Source organism: Zea mays, chromosome 3 (assembly GCF_902167145.1).
Source record: "Zea mays cultivar B73 chromosome 3, Zm-B73-REFERENCE-NAM-5.0, whole genome shotgun sequence".
In the NCBI taxonomy this organism is placed as follows: Eukaryota; Viridiplantae; Streptophyta; class Magnoliopsida; order Poales; family Poaceae; genus Zea; species Zea mays.
This window is the reverse complement of record NC_050098.1, coordinates 24,868,089-24,877,685: the sequence shown is the minus strand read 5'-3', so window position 1 is coordinate 24,877,685 and position 9,597 is coordinate 24,868,089.

The following is a 9,597-nucleotide window of genomic DNA, read 5'->3' as shown; positions in this document are numbered from 1 at the left end:
CGATTTCATTGGGCACTATAGGTGCTTGTGCTCTCAGTCGCAAGAACCTTCGGACATACGCCTGAAGGTATTCCTAATGGTCTTGTGTACACTGGAACAAAGCCTGAGCTGTGACTGGCTTCGTCTGAAAGCCTTGAAAACTGGTAACCAGCATGTTCTTGAGCTTTTGCCATGACGTGATTGTCCCTGGCCAGAGAGAAGAGTACCATGTCTGGGCCGCATTTTGGACTGCCATGACGAAGGACTTTGCCATGACAGTTGCGTTGCCTCCATATGAGGATATCGTTGCCTCATAGCTCATCAATAATTGTTTTAGGTCCGAGTGCCCATCGTACATGGGTAGCTAAGGTGGCTTGTAGGATTGTGGCCATGGGATAGCCTGCAATTCTGCTGCCAGAGGAGAAGCATCATCAAAAGTAAAGCTACCATGATTAAAATGATCGTACCATTCTTCTTCGTTGAATGAGCCCTCTTGACGAAGCTCCCTGTGTTGGGGCCTTCGGTCATGATCATCTTGAGTAAGATGACGCACTTCCTCAGTAGCTTCGTCGATCTTCTTCTGAAGGTAGGCCAGCCGAGCCATCTTCTCCTTTTTCCTTCGCACCTGCTGGTGAATGATTTCTAGGTCCCTGATCTCCTGGTCCAATTCCTCCTCCTGAAGTGTTGGACTGGTGGCCTTTCTCTTTTGGCTTCTGGCCTCTCGGAGAGAGAGATTATTCTGATTTGTGTCCAGTGGCTGCAGTGCAGCCCCTGGCGCTGTTATCTTCTTTGACGGCATGACAAAGGTTGATGCTTTGCCGAAGGTTGTGGAAGTGAGTACACTGGAGGTGGGTGCCAATGTTGGGGACTTGTTCTCAAATGCTATGAGTTAAGAACAAGGCAACACAAAATGTTAAAGATTAGTGCCCTTTGTCCTTCAAAGCATTATCTCCCTTAGGATATAATGATCTTCAGACGAAGGTTATGAAGGACGCACCTTCATTATCACAATATATGTTAATGAAAGAAGAAGCATACGAAATATGAGAGATAAGACGAGTAATCATATAACATCCTCAATATATCATACAAGACGAGTAATGCTGTGCAAAATGATATTTGCCGAAGGTTGACATTAATTTTTCTCTGTAAGCCTCCCTTAGGAGCTTCTTCGCCTTTTACTTCAGCGGAATCAGCGTTTATTTTTCGCTGTAAGTCTCCCTTAGGAGCTTCTTCGCCTTTTACTTTCAGCGGAATCAGCGTTTATTTTTCGCTGTAAGCCTCCCTTAGGAGCTTCTTCGCCTTTTACTTTCAGCGGAATCAGCGCTTATTTTTCGCTGTAGGCTCAGAAAACTTACACTGCGCTCCCTTAGGAACGACTTTTTGCTGCTTCGAAAAAATTGTGTTGCGTTCCTTAGAACAAATTTTTGATAATTCGAAGGTCCTCCTTGCCATCATAAATTCTCATGCTTCGGCAACTTAGGCCTATGGAGAAGATATATTTTCATTATGGTAAAAAGCGAAACTATTACAAGAAATTGAAAGACGATAAAAGACATTTAGACTCCATAATTGTTCCTTATTAAAAAGAAAATAATACTGAATGTGAAAATGCGAAAAGCTGCTGTCGAGGTAGGATATTTTCAGTAAATGTGCTTTGACTCTGGCACAGTGCTATTGACTGTGCGAGCTTCGGACTCCTCTCTGAAGTCCCGCTGAAGGTGAGTGTGCTGACTCCCTTCTGGCTGCTGACCTCGTTGTGTTGGTGGTGGCGGCGGAGGCTGTTGCCAAGATGCTTGGGGTTGGCTTGCCGAAGCAACAGAAGCTGCAGAGTGATTGCCTACATATTCTGGAATGTAAGGCGAATGGTACGAAGCGGTATGCATGACCTGCTTCGGCTGACTCTGTTGTGCCGCAGCTTCTGCTATCTCCTTTTGCTTCTGGATGGTAACATGGCACATCCTGGTGGTATGGCCCTTGTCTTCACCACAGAATAGGCAGTAGATTTTTCTTGCCTAAACCCCAAATCTTCCCCCGAAGCCCCTGGCGCCTCTGCCCCTTGGCGCTGGCGGCCGAAAAGAGCTTTGTTGCTGCCCCGAAGCTTGCGAGGAGTATTGTGGCCTTTGCTGTTGGCTCCCTCTATCATCATTCTGAGTGGAGTTATGAATTGACCTGACGTGCCTCAGATGAAATCTTCCTCCGAAGCCCCTGATCATTTCAGAGAACCTGAATGCCTCCTCCCTTCTTTGGCGGAAGTCATTGTCAGCTCGGATATACTCGTCCATCTTCTGGAGCAGCTTCTCCAAAGTTTGTGGTGGCTTCCTGGCAAAGTATTGCACTGAAGGTCCCGGCCGAAGTCCCTTAATCATGGCCTCAATGACAATTTCATTGGGCACTGTTGGCGCCTGTGCCCTCAAACGCAGAAACCTTCGGACATACGCCTGAAGGTATTCTTCGTGGTCCTGGGTACACTAGAATAAAGCTTGAGCAGTAACTGGCTTCGTCTGAAACCCTTGGAAGCTGGTTATCAACATATCCTTCAGCTTCTGCCATGAGGTGATTGTCCCTGGCCGAAGAGAGGAGTACCAGGTTTGAGCGACACTCTTGACGGCCATGACAAAAGACTTTGCCATGACTGCAGTATTGCCACCATACAAAGATATGGTTGCTTCATAGCTCATCAAGAATTGCTTTGGGTCTGAATGACCGTCGTACATGGGGAGCTGGGGTGGCTTGTAAGACTGGGGCCATGGTGTAGCCTGCAATTCTGTTGATAGAGGAGAAGCATCATCAAAAGAAAAATTTCCATGATGGAAATCTTCATACCAGTCGTCCTCATTGTAGAAGCCCTCCTGATGAAGCTCTCTGCGCAGAGGCCTTCGGTTCTGGTCATCCTGAGCAAGATGATGAACCTCTTCCGAAGCTTCATCTATCTGCCTCTGAAGGCCAGCCAGACGAGCCATCTTCTCCTTCTTTCGTTGCACCTGTTGATGGAGCATCTCCAGGTTTTGGATTTCCTGGTCCAAGTCGTCCTCCGGAGGCGTTGGACTGGTGGCCTTCCTCTTCTGGCTTCGGGCCTCCCTAAGAGAAAGGACGTCCTGATTGGGGTCCAGCGGCTGCAGAGTGGCAGCCCCTGTCGCTGAAGCTTTTTTCGGCGGCATGACGAAGGTGGTGCTTGCCGAAGATGTTCAAAGCTCAAGAAATGGAAGTGAGTTCACCGGAGGTGGGCGCCAATGTTGGGGACTTGTTCTCAAATGCTATGAATTAAGAACAAGGCAACATAAAATGTTAAATATCAAAGCCCTTCGTCCTTCGAAGCATTATTTCCCTTTGGATATAATGGATTTCGGACGAAGGTTATGAAGGTCACACCTTCATAATCATAATAAAAGATAAGAGAGATTTATACACAAAACATGGAAAATAACATGATTACTTTGAACATTATTATTAATTTATTTCTATTTATTTTACTTATATAAACAACAACAAATTACAAATGTACCTTCGGCTTGAAGGAAAGTAAGGGTACAAGCGTGATGGTAATGCCCAGTCAGCGTGACCAGTACGGGAGTACTGTTCATCTATTTATAGGCACGGGACGTAGCCCGTGTAAAATTACATTAATGCCCTTTACTTTTATCAATAACTCTATAGTAATTCTTCGAGGTCTAATTTGGCTTTTCATCTTTAAGTCGGTTCCCCTTTTCTGCTGTTATGCCGAAGCTCTTCTGCACATAGCTTCGTGATCGTTTCATCCTTCGTCATGATTGTCTTCCATTTCAGTCAAGCTTCGTCTTGACCATGCTCTTGTATACCCGTAACCTGATTCCGAAGATACCTGCTCGCATACTTGGAAAACATTGTCAAATCATGTTTTTGAGGACCTTCGGAAGCCGAAGGCCCCCAACAGAAGGGGCTTCTTTCTTTACGAAGCATGAAAAGAAGGGAAGGTGTTTTTTCGCTGAAGGCTCAAGAACGGTATGTGCGTAAATTTCATGCATCGCAAAAGAAATATATTGCAACAATTTATATGTCTGATTAATTGTTCCATACACCAAATGTTACATTGTATCATTACAATAAAGTTTAATCTTCCTTAAGTATTTTCTCCGTGGCTTCATTCAGCAGCATGTCGACGACTTCGTCGACGATGGAGTTAGCAACACTCATTATATCCAGTGCTTCTTTCATTACCGGATCGGCTAGGGGGTTGTATGGCTCGGGCAGCGGTGACAGTTCAGCTGTAGTAGGCAAACTGTTAGTTCGAAGCTAGAAGATAAACGTCGAAGCTAAAACTCAAAAACAATACCTATGCGCCTTTCACGCTCAGCAGCTTCTTTGGCTCGCCTAGCTTCTTCTCGAGATTCATGGGTTTCTTTTTCATTCTTCTTTATGATTTCGTTGGCCAATTCTCGGCCACCGTTCACCCAGACATCGGAATAAAATTTTCCGCCCACCAAAGTAGCTTCGGCTGAGGGGTCTTTCGTGTCGTCTATGGAGAAGGAGGCTTCAGCCTGGGCCGCAGCTTTAACATGGTCGCAACCAGCCTTCTCCAAGATAGCTGCAATCCCTCGAGCGCCGGAGAAAGCACAGATATCCCCGCGGTCGCTCAGGATCTCTTCAAAAGCTTCGACATCCCCGTTTATCCAATCAATAACGCCCTCAGGGTCGCCTCAAATGAAGTTCTCTTCGGAAGAATAAGCACCTACTTTGGCAAAGCTGGTTTTCAATTTTTTCACGCAATCCAAGGATTTCTCGAAGCACCTTTCCTTGGATTCACGAAGCTCCTCAACATTTTTCTCTAGCCTAGTTTTCGACCATTCACTAATTTCTTGACTAGCTTTGGCAACTGCAAAGTTCTCATTGGCTTCGGCAAGTTTTTTCTGAAGGTCTTCAATTTCGGCTTTATAAGTTTCGGATTGAGTGTTAAACTTTGCTTCATCTTCTTTCACTTTATCCACCAATGAAAGTAGAATTTTATCCTTCTCCAGGGCTTCATTTCTCAGCTTTATGACTTTTGATCGAAGGTTGCCGAGAGCTATCGTGCAGCTTTCATCTTCAGCATTCTTTTGCGCCCTCAGGGTGTTGCTAAGAATTAAGCCCTGCAAAAAAGAAGGATAAAGGATTAGCATGAGAATAAAAGACTTTATTTTCAAGTTCATAGACTTTAAGTTCACAACTTCTGTACCTTCAAACTATTGTATGCGAGGCTATCCGCGAGGTCATCCTTCGACATGGCGGAGAGGCCAGCTTCGAGCTTCGGAAATCCCATATTTTTGGCCATCTTCCGGCAGACGGATATTTCCTTGTTGTCTGGCAGACAGTATAGGAAATCATCTTCGTTCGTGCCATTAAACACTAAGTCTCCCTTCGGATATTTCGGTTCCTGGGCGTAGTGTTTAGCTTCCATAACTTTTTCTTCAGATAACCTTTTTTCCGAAGCATGTCGAATAATAAAGTCAATATCCTCAGACGGTGCTTCGGGAACAGGAGATTTAGCTTTTTCCGTCACACCCTGCTCGAGAGCCATGCCAGCATCTGGAGATTCTTGCTCAGCCTTATCCTCAATTGCGGCAGGCTTCGTCTCAGTAGGCACTGAGGGCCCAACTTCGGTTTCAGTGTGACTTATGGCAGCTTCGACAACTTTCTTTGCAGGGGTGGGAGTTAATGCCTTTGTGGTCTCCATGATAGCATCTAGTACGCTAGCCATTCTCCTTCTCTTAGGAGTTGTTGCGGGAGCCTTTGCTACCTTCGGCAATTTTGCTTCTGCCGGTGGACTCAAGATTTCTAGCGGCACCATTGTTTCCCCTAGCTCTGGTTTTTTGACCGCCTTTTCTTTGGCTTTGGCAGCATTTTTCGGCGTTTCGACTAGCTCAGCTGTAGGCACCTTCAGTAAATCGATTTGTCTTGCCTCAGCAGTGGAAGATGTTCCTTTGCCAAATTTCGGCACTATGGACGTTTCAATATATCTTGGCCGATGGGTCAAAACCTTGATTTTCTTGTCCTTCGGCACAACAGAGATGGTCGAAGCGGCATTTTTTCTCTTTTTTCCCTGCTTTTGCGAGTGATAGCAATAATCAGGATATATGAAACCAATCACATCGAAAACTCTGTTCAACCTTTTCTTGCTTCAACCTCCGAAGGCTGAGGTCAAGGCATCATCTTCGGCTCTTGTGTATGATCCGAGTAGCTCATCACTAGTCGCCTCAATACATTTCACCCAGTTGTCATTTGGTTCGTCAAACCGATCTCGGTATCTGAAGGTGTATTTTAAGTAAACCAATCCACTTTGGCTGCATCTGGCAGCAGTCTCCTTCGGCATTTCGCAATTTTCCACAAGTGGCCATACCCTATAGGCTATGTGCTCTTGAACCAGGTCCCTTGTGCCATTAAAGACACAAACATTGTTGAAAGCCTTTTGGCATGCTTCGGTATCATTTTCAAGTGCAGTAGTCAGCCTTCGAAGGCCGAAGCGAGACCAGATGGGGTGTTGGATAATTCCCTTTATGTCTTCCCTTTTAACCAGATCATTTTTGACATAAAACCATTCCTCCATCCAGGCCCCGGGCCACCTTTTCCGAAATATCGGAACATGATACTTGCTTCGGAGCGAGGAACGAAGCCATAACAACCAAAGTTGTTGTGATAGTGCTCTTTACCAGTGGCCTTCGTCTCGTACAGAAGTTCATGCATATTGCAGAAGCATTTCGCGCTCGGTTCCAGCCCTTGGCTTCTCACGACCCAAACAAAAATACCCATTCTGATTATAGCTTCGGGAGTGATTTTATGAAGGAAGATTTCAAATGTCTTCAGAACTTCAACTAAAAATTTGCTCAATGGGAACCGAAGACACACCTTCATAAAGCTTTTGTAGACAATAACCTCATTTTCTTCAGGTGCAGGGGCGGTGCTGTCCCCTCCAACCCTCACAATAGACATGTCACGAAAGTATCTTCCCTTCATGGCGTCAATCTGACTTTGTTTAATGGTCGACTTTCCGAAGATGGTATGGCTTTGTCACACCCGGGCTTTAAGGGACAAAGCCGGGTGCATCTCATACATGCGCCAAAGAAGACAACATATATAATAACAGAGTGTATAGAGATAAATGTCACAATATAATCAGAGTACTTATTACATAGCGGAAGTCTTACAAAATAAAAGATAAATATAACAGGATCTAAAATCCATCCTTGGCGCCAGAAAGTCAACTGGGAGACGCCACCTAGATCGAATCAAACTCCTCGATACGTGACTCCTCTTGAACCACCTATTCTTCTCCTGTGGGGGGTGTGAGACAGCAAGGGTGAGCTCACACATGATCATAGCTCAACATGTTGTGGGGAATAATGTGGCATGAACTCACCAAAGGTGGGAGTTCATGTGATGTGTAAGACTGGTTAACAATAGGGGTTAAAGCTGAGCATTGCTTTTAATAAGTTGGTCAAATTTTATTAGCAGTTACTAAATGTAAATAAATACCAAACCTTAATAAAAATGATAGAACAAGGAATGACACCTCGTAAATCCAGAACTCGCATTTATTGTACTTGGCGTAGAGTTGATTATCTCGTAGCTTCTGTGGCGCCGATCTCAGATGTTTCTCATGATCACTAACACTCTTGGAATAAATAAAAATATCGTCGATGAAAACCACGACGAATCTGTCCAGATTATGAACACCATATTCTTCAGATCCATAAAATAGGCTGGTGCATTAGTTAGTCCAAATAACATAACGGTGAACTCATATAAACCATATCGGGTCAAGAAATTCGTCTTAGGAATATCCGATGGCCTAATCTTCATTTGGTGATAACCCGATTGGAGATCAATCTTCGAGAATACCCTTGCACCTCTCATCTGATTAAATACATCCTTAATGCAGGGTAATGGACACTTGTTCTTCATAGTGACGTCGTTAAGGGACCTATAATCCACGCACATCCCTTGCGATCCTTCTTTCTTCTATACAAATAGAATTGGCGCTCCACAAGGTGAAGAATTCGAACGAATGTACCCAGCCTCTTGTAATTCCGTTAACTGCTTCTTCAGTCCCTTTTAACTCTTCTATAGACATCCTGTATGACTGTTTGGGAGTAGGAGTAGTCTCAGGTAAGAGATCATGTAGCATCCCAAAAATTCAAATCTTGGAATTTTCTCAAACTCGCTCAGAATTCAAAATGAATTTCAAATTTCATTTCAAAATGTTTGTTTGCGAGTTGATATCAACAAATAAAATATAGTGGTCTATATTCTCTCCAAAATCCTCCTCAAAATATCCTTCAAATATTTTCCCAGTGATCCCCCTCAAATTCTTTCCAGAAATACTACCCAGATATTTTCCCAGTGATTCCCCTCAAGTTCTTTCCAGAAATACTGTCCAAATATTCCACTGATATATCTCCAAGTACTTTCCTCCTGAGAAATACCTTCAGAATCATTTTTCAAGTCCCTACAAATATTTTCTTCATAACTTTCCTCATGCTCATACGTATATGTATGCCTCCAGTGTCATACGGTGAGCTCTACAAGCTAATCTCACTTATACAAGACAAATACATGCTAATCTACCACTAATCCTCTCATCCTCCCACTAATCCTCTCATCCCTCCCCCTAATCACCCCACCATGGCTATAAATAGAGGGGCAAGGGCCTCCTCTCATCCCACCTCAAGCCATTTCATGGCAACTCTCTTCCCCCCCCCACACACACCCACTCCACTTCCCACACAAGCACACAATAGCACAAGGATCGTTTGGTCGTTCTTCGATCGTTCGTCCCCCTGTTCTTAGTTTATTCGTTCGTCCGATCGTTCGATCGTTCATGGTTCGTTCGTCCGTTCGTCTGATCGTTCGATCGTTCGTCCGTTCGTTCGTCCAAATAATCTTTTTCCTGCCGTTATGCTGCCGAAATTCCGATCGTTCATTCGTTCGATCATTCGATCGTTCATCGTTCCTTCATAGTTCCTATTCATCGTTCATCATTCGTTCATAGTCCCTATTCTTCGTTCTTCTAGATAATCTTTGTCCTGCCGTTATGCTGCCAAAATTCTGATTGTTCGTTCGTCCGATCATTCGATCGTTCGTCCGTTCATTCGTCCAAATAATCTTTTCCCTGTCGTTATGCTGCCGAAATTCCGATCGTTCGTTCGATCGATCATTCGATCGTTCATCGTTCATCGTTCATTCATAATTCCTATTCATCGTTCATCGTTCATTCATAGTCCCTATTCATCGTTCTTCCAGATAATCTTTGTCCTGTCGTTATGCTGCCGAAATTCCGATCATTCGTTCATCCGATCATTAGATCGTTCGTCCGTTCGTTCATAGTTCCTATTCATCATTCATCGTCACTATTCATCGTTCATCAGTTGTTCATACGACTATTCACCATCACTATTCACCATTACTATTCATTGGTACTATTCATCGATGATATCTGTGACAACCTTTTCGTCATCACTATTCATCGTTACTATTCATCGATCATCCGATCACCCCAAATTTCAACTACTCATCCGTCATGCTGTCCAGTCCACCTAAGACCAGCCAGACCAATATTTCAGTCATACGAACTCCGGTGACTGTGATTTTCCTTCCAGTGGAAACTTC